This window comes from Dromaius novaehollandiae, chromosome 3, assembly GCF_036370855.1.
Source record: "Dromaius novaehollandiae isolate bDroNov1 chromosome 3, bDroNov1.hap1, whole genome shotgun sequence".
In the NCBI taxonomy this organism is placed as follows: domain Eukaryota; kingdom Metazoa; phylum Chordata; class Aves; order Casuariiformes; family Dromaiidae; genus Dromaius; species Dromaius novaehollandiae.
In genome coordinates this window covers 128240350-128249697 of record NC_088100.1, presented here as the reverse complement: position 1 = coordinate 128249697, position 9348 = coordinate 128240350, and the positions used below count along the sequence as shown (strand labels likewise).

Genomic DNA, 9348 nt, shown 5'->3' with positions numbered 1-9348 from the left:
GGAAACCTTACAATAAAAAGCAAAACAAATTCGCTACCCTCTCACATTTCAGAGCTGCCTTTTAGATGAGCGCCCTGGGAATTGCCTTGCGTGCGGTTCCCGGCGAGAGCAGAGCGCAAGCCAAGGTCCAGCGGGACCGTTTCCTACAAAATAGGAAATGAGCTTGGGCTGGCTCGCCGTTCGTTCCTAAGGAAAGACGCTCGATACCCCCTCGAAAAACCTGATCGCTGACTCACGATGTCTTTACATCCAGTCTATCAGAAGGAGATAAAACCCGCCCTGACTCCTGGCCTGGGGACAGAAAGCAAAAGGCCCCCAAATCCCCAAAAGGGAATATCAGCAATTAAAACCCGCCGCAGATCCCCAATCAGGGATCGATCTTGTCCATCCTGGCTCGGTTTTTAGCTTCTCCACATGAACTGAACGGAAAGGAGAGCTGCGAGACGGAGGAAGAGCAGCGGTAGCAGGTTATTTGCAGAATGCCGGCCAAAAAAGAAGAAAACTTGTTGGAGGGGTTCGAAGGCTGGAAACGGGCTGGTTTGTTCCAGGCATCGTCTGAACATAGTCCTGGCGCTCGAGGTTGGGAGAGGGGCTGCACACCAGGGTCACGGCTACCGAGTCCCCAGCGCCAGCGAAGATAAAGCACGGTGGAGCCCTCCGCAGTAATCTGTAATTTTGCTAGGTCTGGGATGATGTTTAGCACCACAGCTGGCCGTGGGGGAAAAAAAAGCAAAAACCGAACAAACAAAACTCCCCCCAAACCAACCGGCTTTAATAATAGGTTTTGGAGGACTTCAAATTGTCACCGAAGACATTTTCTAGTGACAGTTTGTCTGAATCATATTTGGCACCGGTAATATACCACATCTCCTGTCACTCTTTTAATTACTTCAGAGCCTTTAAAAAAATAATTAAGAACACCTCTGCTTTCAGACCAAGCGTGAGAAAACAAGATCTCCCCAGCTGTTGCGTTTTAGGTGGCAGATTGTCCTGATGCCGCAGAAAAACGTTGTGAGCAAACAGCGTGCCGACGCGAGAGCAACCCCTAAAGATAACTTAATTTTGCATCCACTTAAGGGGTTGGGAAGGGGAGTGTAACATTTTGGAGTTTAAGGAGACAAAGGAGCTCAGTTAGCTAATTATGTTACCAGAAGTCTGTGCTAAACGGATTGGTTCCACGCTTGGCTGGGGAAAAGCTTGAAAAGAGACTAAAGCTCGACTGCAGCTGACGCTAGCCTAAGGTGCAAATCATCTGCAGATGTCTTGTGCGCAAAAGCGGAGGAGCTCTTTGGAGAGTGGTAGAAATATCAGCGTTTCGGGATGCATGTGACAGCCAAACAAATCGTGTTTTGCGAGCAATTCGTCCGACGAATTCACCTCGCTGCCCAGCGCCTGAATGCTTTGCGGTGCCTCGCGGTCGTATTCAGGGTGTTTTTGCAGGCGCAGGTTTTTGGGGCGACGGAGTGGTGTTGCCTCTTCTACGCTCGAGCTGTTTTGCTTAGTTGGAAGCAGTCAGCGACGTCCCGGCGGGGTGGGCACAAGAGGGGACCTCGGTGTTGCTAAAACCCCACATCTTGCAGCCTCAGGACCTCTTTTCTCCCGGAGGAGGAAGCCACGCAGCTGGGCTGAGGTCAGGGCTGTCCCCAGCCCCTCTGACGGCCACGCAGGGGCCCTGCACGCTACATCCCTGCTGATGACTTGGAGGAAATGACTGCAGGCGAAACCAGTGGCCTGCCGGTTCCCAGAGCCTGTTTGCAGAGGTAATCCATGAGCTCATGGTCGTGATCCGACTGCTCCGAGATTCACGGCACTTTTCCTCCCCGAGCTGCCTTTGAAGCCAGCCCTGCTTTGAACTTGGGCTGGACCAGAGAAGCCCCCAGATCCTTTCCTGCCTAAACCATGCTAAAGAAAGCAAAAGGCATTGCTGTTTTCAACGCATTTTCCGTGTTGCATGGCCTTGCCTTCAAATTTTCTCTATATTGCAGGTAGAACCGAAGAGTATTTAAAGTATCTTGCTCAACCCACAACCTCGTCCTCTGCCCTGACCGCTGTTCCACCTCGATACTGTTGTTTTACCTCACCTGAAGTTGGTGACACTCAGTTACAGTGAGCTTGATGCGGGGGTTCAGAGTCATCGGTAAAACAACGTCTGTGTTTTTGCACAGCTAAGGAATAATTCGGGGCAATTCCCAGCCCTGCTGAGATAATGAGTTTGCCAGGGCTCAGCCCCATGTGCCTGGTCCTCTTTGCCCTGACAGCCCTCCCAGCGCTCGGGTTGTCTCCCCTTCGCCATCTGCCATCAGAAGCTCATTGCCAAGGTCGCACCCGGTCACCCTCTCGTTAAGATGACAATTATTTATTAATCCCTAATTGGCAGCAAATAGCAAGGAAAACAAACAGAACGATTTCAGTTATTTTGCTCGTGCGTGAACAAACGTTTTGAGGAGAGCCACCGATAACTCCAGCCCTGCCGCGGAGTCAAAACCCCATCGCGATGCTGCCGAGCTCAGCTGGTTTGGCTGCTGGCTACCTGGTCTTCGTGAAATAAATCCTTACCCAGTGTCACTGCACTGACACTCTTGGTCGGCTGGGAGGCTGATGGAGGAAAGGGGACTCAAATTTACAGAAACAGCTGAGTATTTCTGTGCAAAAGCATGTGTGCTGTGCTTACGGCTGCTGCACTCTCACCTGAAGGCTTAGTTGTCTGATGCAGTTGGGAGTCGTGTCAGTTAACTACGAGGTTTAACTAATTGCTATGTATAAAAAGAGCACTTGAAGGTCTATTGCTGGAAATGTTAATAACTGCCCAAGACAGAGTTATCCTGCGTGTCTTTTCTGCCTTTATCCTCTCGTGCTGTTATGCTGCACAAGCTTTTCCCTGTGTGACCTTGGCTCTCAAACAGACAAGGTTAAAGCACGTAAATGAGAGGCTCTTTGAATATTATTGGGAGAACTGATCTTGGAAATGGTTAGAGGTTTCTTAGCTGCCGCGAAGCATCCAGAAGCATCTCTGGAGAGGCTCTTACCCCGCTGTGTTTTCCAAACAGTGACTCACATGAACCAGCTCAGATGAAATGCACCCGGCTTGACTTCTGCAGCAACCCGTCTGCAGGCTGGGGAGGAGAGCGATGTGTCGGTGGGGTCTGTGCCGCCTCAGCAGACGCAGCGCTGGAGGCCCTGGTTGCTGCTGCAGACTTCCCATTTCCACTGTCCTGCTCCCAACCTCCTGCCCTGGGGAGGAAGACGAGCAGGTGAAACGAGATGGAGAGGAGGGAATATGGTCATGGATGCCCCCGTGTGCAAGACCGGGCTCCTTACCAGGCTGTGGGAGGGAAGAGCTGGTTGGGGCATGATCACATCCTGCCGTCTCTCCATGCGCAACCTCCCCTGGTGGACTTGGACCCATAGACACGCTCTCCTTCCCCATCAGCCAAGGACCACACCACCATGGATGCTCACAGGAGGAGGATGAGGTTGCCATAACTGGGGATAACACGGGGATTAGTTATAACAGAGTGTCATCCTAACCTGATTGCTCCAGGGTCAAGGATTAAACCCCAGGCTGGGTGTTGGGTCCTTCTACATTGCCCCCTCCTCTGCCCTGGCAGACACTGTATAAAGGATTTAGAGGTCACCTGAGGCAGCTCTGTCTGGAACGGCACATCTCTACATTATTACAGGCTCTGTGAGAAATACTTCATGCAAATCCTCTTGGAGTTGAAATATGAAGACAATAAATGATTTGTGTTACATGGATACAGCCTGGAGCTGCTGCTGGTTTCGGCCAGAGCTTTTGCTCTTCTTTGCAGTCAGAGGCAAACCTGCCACATGGTGTTTGTTGGAAAGGGATGAGGCCAGAGCGTAGGAGATGGGGACGGGTCTCTGTCCTGATGACCTAGAGTGGCCCTTCCTGATGGTTTCCCTGGTTGGGTCCTTCCAAGTCGCCCCCAGCTGCCTATTGCTGCCCCACTGCTCTGGTCTCTAGTTGGCTCCAACTACCTGCCCAAGGCTCCTAATAGATCTCCTCATAGTTTTGGACCAGGATTCATCGGAAAAGCTACTTGCCACAAACCATTTGCTCCTGTGGAAGAAATGGTAATGTGCTTTGAAAGGAACTTAATACACGACCTGTAAAAAAACCCACCCACTCACCCAACCAAAAAAATTTTGAAATGCGTGTTAACAGAGTTATGAAAAAGATGGTATCTCCCTCCCCAGCACTACTTGTCCCATGAAATATGAATCAGTGGTGACCTAGCCCGAGTGCCACTGCAGTCTGGAGAAATGCATCACAAAATTATCCTTCATTCATTTGATCACTTAGAAAAGGTTGTGTTTATTCCCCTCTCAATTTAATCGGCACCGGCGTGCTGGACCCCACCACCAGCTACTTGCATCTGCACCCAAAGAAACGCCAGGTTTCCTTGGGCTGCCAGCTGCCCCCTCTCCCGGCCGAGGCACAGCGAGCCTTCCACACCGGCTCTGTGGGACGTGTCCTCTCCTCCCCGAAACGGGCCACGTGTCGTGCGTGCTGGAGCATCGCTGCTGGGCTCGTTCCGAGGGGCTGAGCTGGTGGTTCAACGCAGCTTGGGCACGTTGCTGGGCTTCCTCCAGTCCGGCCGTGCTCCTGCTTCGCACTCTGCCGACGGCACTGTGGTTGCTCCCCTCCATACGCACACAGGAGAAGGCAAAGGCCCCTACCAGCTCCCTTTTACATTAGCAGGGGGAAGATTTAATCCCAAACCACTGTTCTCAACTTGTACTGCAGCACTGTTCTGCCTTGCAAGTGCTTTCTCTGCTTGGGTCATTTGTAGTCTCACTTTTCAGAAGAGAAAAACAAGCTGGAAGAGGTAAAAAGCCTTGCCACAACTGGTGGGCAGCATTAGGACCAGCGAGACTCCCGTTCCTGGGGTCTGAACCATGTTACAGGCTTAAGCTTTGGGGGAAAGGTCCAGCTTATTACAAAAATGCTGCTTAGAGAGATCTCTCCCTCCAGAGCTGTTTCCTCTGCCTGCACAAGAGTCTGTGGTTCTCCGGGTGCTTTGCTAGTTCTCTGAGGCAGGCAGGATTTCCATCTTGCTAGCTGGGAAAATGCCGCTTCAGCAAAGATTTCCACAGTGATGATTAACGCACACACAAACAACAAACCCCCACGTTTTAGAGCGACACATTAGGAAATCCATTCGCTGCAAGGTGGAAGAAGATATTATGCAAGAAGGTGAAAATCCCTTTGAAAAGCCCTCAGTGGACACACAAACTACTCGGTAAGCTATTTAAAAATCAGCACTGATAAGGTACATGTCAGCCTCCGAAAATACTAAGTACCTAATTAGAAGCAGTGAATCGCAACAGCAGCCTTGTTTTTCTGTTCCCTGCTCAGGAAGCCCCGGGCGGGAGACTTGAGCACGAAAGGAGATGATGCGGCCACAAGCCCGGTGCTCCTGGCCGTCCCCGCAGCCCTGCTCCAGAGCGGCTGCTCGTCTCTGCCTCCCGCGGTGGGACTGCAGGGATGAAGCGCGTGCGGATAACCCTCCTCCCCCAGGAACTCCAGCCGTGGCTGAGCAAATGCCCAGGGTCTGGGCGTCTAGGCAGCCTCAGTGGCAGCTGCTTGGCGAATCTGCGGGAGGATGAAGGATGGTGTCCATGATTCCTGGCTTTAGCCACGCAGGAGTTACGCAGGCAACTTATACCAGCTGTCTGGCCTCCAGTTAGAGCCAACGAGGGGACTTAAACGCCTGCCTGGGTACATCGTCCTGCATGAAGACAGGGCAGTGAGGGCAGGGGGACAAAGCGGGGACCGGATACAAAACCCTATGGTACCCTCTGTAGAGGACAAGGACAGGACTTGAAGAATATCAGATGCCAAGGTATGTTCATAAAAGCTGCCCAGGAGGGCATTTTCATGGTCTCTCTGGCCAACCTGAAGGGAGATGGTTTAGCAATTTTTGTGCAATCAGCAGAAATCATGGTGTTTTCAGCATCCGATCAGCAGCCTCAAAGAGAATCGATGTTTGTTCTGAGATCTAGCGAGGAAGAAACAGTGAGCGGGTCTGCTGGAGCTGACCGGGAACACGCAGGGAGAAAAGCGCAGAGGTCTTTTACAGCAGCCCTGGAGGAAGACCATCCCATTTCCGAGAAATGCCAGGTATGGCAGGGCCAGCTCAACCTTATACTGACCCTGGGCTGGTCTAACTAAGGTTGCATCCCATTCTGGAGAGAAAAGAAGACCTGCATATTTGGGGTGCTGTTGAAAGCGGAGGGGTTTGAAGAAGACCCGTTAAGTGGCCTAGTTCTACACAAATAAATTCATAAAGAATAAGAGAGAAGTACGTTGTATTCCACATTTTTAGTCCCTGCAGGCACCAGAGGAAGAAGGCTAGAAACAAGGGCTCAGCCATCTTCAGAAAACTCTTCCCATAGGAAACCCTTACATTTCCTATCTATTAAAATATCAAACTGACTCCAAAATTAAAAAGAAAACCCAACACTTTCTTTTCCCCCCAAACTGGAATTTTTGACTCATTTGCACCAGAATTGTTGGAACTTCTTATTGCAAAATATTCAGTTCAAGGGAAAAACCTGTGATTTCTCTTCCCTGGTTGCACCAAGAAGTTTGCTCCGCTTCCACCTGCTCTCAAACTTCCTTGCTCACTTTATCTGCTGCTGATACCGATTTTGGGAAGGGGATACCTGCTCACCATGGCAAGTCACGACTCATTGGCTCCAGAAAGCCCATCCTGTCTATGCCACAGTGACATTAATACATCAGGCGGTGGCCATGAGAAACCTTTTTTGGAAAAGATCTATCATTTTCTTCCCCACCTTGAAGAAGAAAGCAGATTGGTTTGAGCTGAAGATCAGCATCAGTTATAAAAACACATCCATCCACAAGGGAGATGGAGATCATTTTTCTTCTCTATTTCAGGTAACTGCACGGACCATCAGGCCATACTGCATTTTCTTTTGATTTTTTTTTGTCTTTGGTAATTTAAACCTGGTGTTTCAATAGGCTGCACCGCTCGTGGTTGGAGGGGAAGGAGCGGTGGTGAGAAGGCAGCGCTCGCTGGGAGCCCTGGGCTCCTGTGTTTCGAACTGCTAAGCTGAAAATGAACATCTGCTGCTAAAATGCTTTTCTATTACTTTTGAAACACATTTTCATTTCAAGGGGTTCCCAGCAGCCATCCTTTTTCAGCTGGAACACAAAACACACTCCTGAAAACATCTGGGAATTGGCAAGACGATACAAAAGCAGAGGACATACTTAAGAATGACTAATCATTTGCAATTAACTGCAGTTGTCACTATGTTAAAAGACCCAATATTAGTTAAAAAAGACAACCCCCTTTGCCTGTGGGAAACAGTTCAGCCAACCTGCTCTGGAGAAGTGCAGGACTTTGCAAAGCGTACAGTGATAGGAGACCAAACTCGGGGCTGGGAGCTGAACCTTGGTCACACCACTGGCATGGTCCCTAAGCTGCTGGAACAAAGGTGGGATGGGACCCAGCTCTGGCAAGAAAGAGCTTGTCGCATTTTGGGGATTTTTTTTCTTTTCCTGTGGAATACATCTATGTATCTAAAATTCTGACAAATTTATTTCTCAAATGAAAAGTTCAAGATATCTTTTTTTTGGCTTTCAACCAGTCACAGAACCAGATGGAACACTTTCACATTTTCAGTGAAATGTCACCCTGGGAAAAAAAACAAAAAAACCACAATGATAATAATTTGGGAGAAAGGGTAGCATCAATTCAACCAGTTCCTTCCGGAGAAGCCCACTGGAGTCTTTTAATCCCTCCTGTGAGTAGTGGACCAGTGCTATCAAGAATAAAACAAGGGCCAGAAGCATAGAAAAGCAATCAGTAAACATGCTGCTACATCTTTCTTGTATCAGCAGGGAAAAGAAGTGCCTTGAACCTTGTATTTTGTGGAGATGCATGGGAAACCACCCAAAACATAGCATGTGTTGAACTCCATACGCTGCGTTCCGTGGGAAATTTAGTTTCCGGTTAACTTAAAAGGCCTTTTGGCACTTCTCACCTCCTCCCTGTATTTTGTGAGAACCCAGAGATATAACAGTCTTTGTGTGCTCTGTGTTTATTCCCAAAACCTTTTCTGCAGGGGATTTTCACGTAGACCTTCCCCATAAAACCCCTCTTGCTTGGGACGCCCATGCCGGGTTGGTTTGTCCTATCCTGGATGACAGGAGAGCCCAAGACATCTCCACACGTGTCCCCCAGGCCCCTCAGACAAGCCAAATTCCTCAACCACTTTCCTGTGTGCTCCACACTGGTCCCTGCTCATCCTTCCATTTAATCTAATCTGCAACAGCACAATCTCATTTGATCCAAGTTTTGTGTTTCTCCTGCCTACCGTGTACAAAATAGCACTGCTGTTGATGGACCATTAATTACTTGGGAGAAAACGCACAGCTCTTGCATCCCCTCTTGGCACCATTCTGGTTTTTCCATCTGGGATGTTCACATCTCCCACCACACTTGGCAGGACTCACCTCCTGAATAACAGCCCAAGACTTCTGCATTTCCTGGAGCAGAACCAAGAGCTTACACCATGATGGTGGACACATGGTCTAGCAAAATTAATGCCAGGGGAAAGAAAAAAAAAAAAAGCAAATGTTGGTACCTCCGGCTAGAAACTCTGGCAGGAAATGGCAGGACCAGTGTCTGGTGCAGGTGGTCAGCAGCTCTTTCTACCTGCAGATAGAAATGCTGTGGAGCAGAAGCTGGCCTGAGCTGCGTCCTGGGTGCACATTGCTCATGGCTAGCTTGTGGCTCCCTTTCGCTCCTGGGAAGGCAAGAAGGGTAATTTGCTCTTTGCCATGAGCTTGCATGAGGCTGAGCAGAGGGTCCTGCCCCTCCTGGGATGGTGCAGGGGGCCTAGCAACTGCCCTGGCAGCAATGCTGGAGGCTAAGCTTGCAAAGGAGGAGAAGGCTAGTTCACAGCAATTACAGGTGCGCTGGTGGGAAAGGGCCTCTGCAGGTCCCTAGTCCGGCCCCTTGCTGAGAGCGGGACTATCACCAGCTCTAGGTCAAGCTGGTCCTGACTTTACCTCGGAAACCTCCAAGGATGGAGCTCCCTCTTGCAACTTAAGCCCGCGCTTTGCTTGTTGGCTCTGTAGAAGAGAGAGGACTAGACAAAACCTTTCTGCACAGATGCACGTGGCAATCCCCCATGGAGTGCGAGTCCTCTGCTATTATGTGGCATAATGGAGCCCCGTGGGGAAAAATCACAGCTGCTTTTATTTTCGTGGCAACCGGCGGTGTCATCTGCTGAAGAACTTATTTTTTCTCACCACGGCGTGTGCCTGCTTATCGCAGGCAGAGCGGGCTC

The 9348-nt window shown here is 50.0% G+C and overlaps 1 long non-coding RNA gene across 1 annotated transcript in view; it reads right to left on the bottom strand.

Moving 5' to 3' along the window:
* Nucleotides 1–2321: 2321 nt before the first annotated feature.
* The window catches only part of LOC135327973 (uncharacterized), a 41650-nt gene continuing 34623 nt past the window's right edge, over nt 2322–9348 (bottom strand). The window contains exons 2-3 of the long non-coding RNA XR_010388672.1: nt 3319–3483; nt 2322–3231 (exon numbers count right to left, since the gene is read on the bottom strand). This is a non-coding gene — a long non-coding RNA (uncharacterized LOC135327973). The remainder of the gene's footprint in view (nt 3232–3318; nt 3484–9348) is intronic.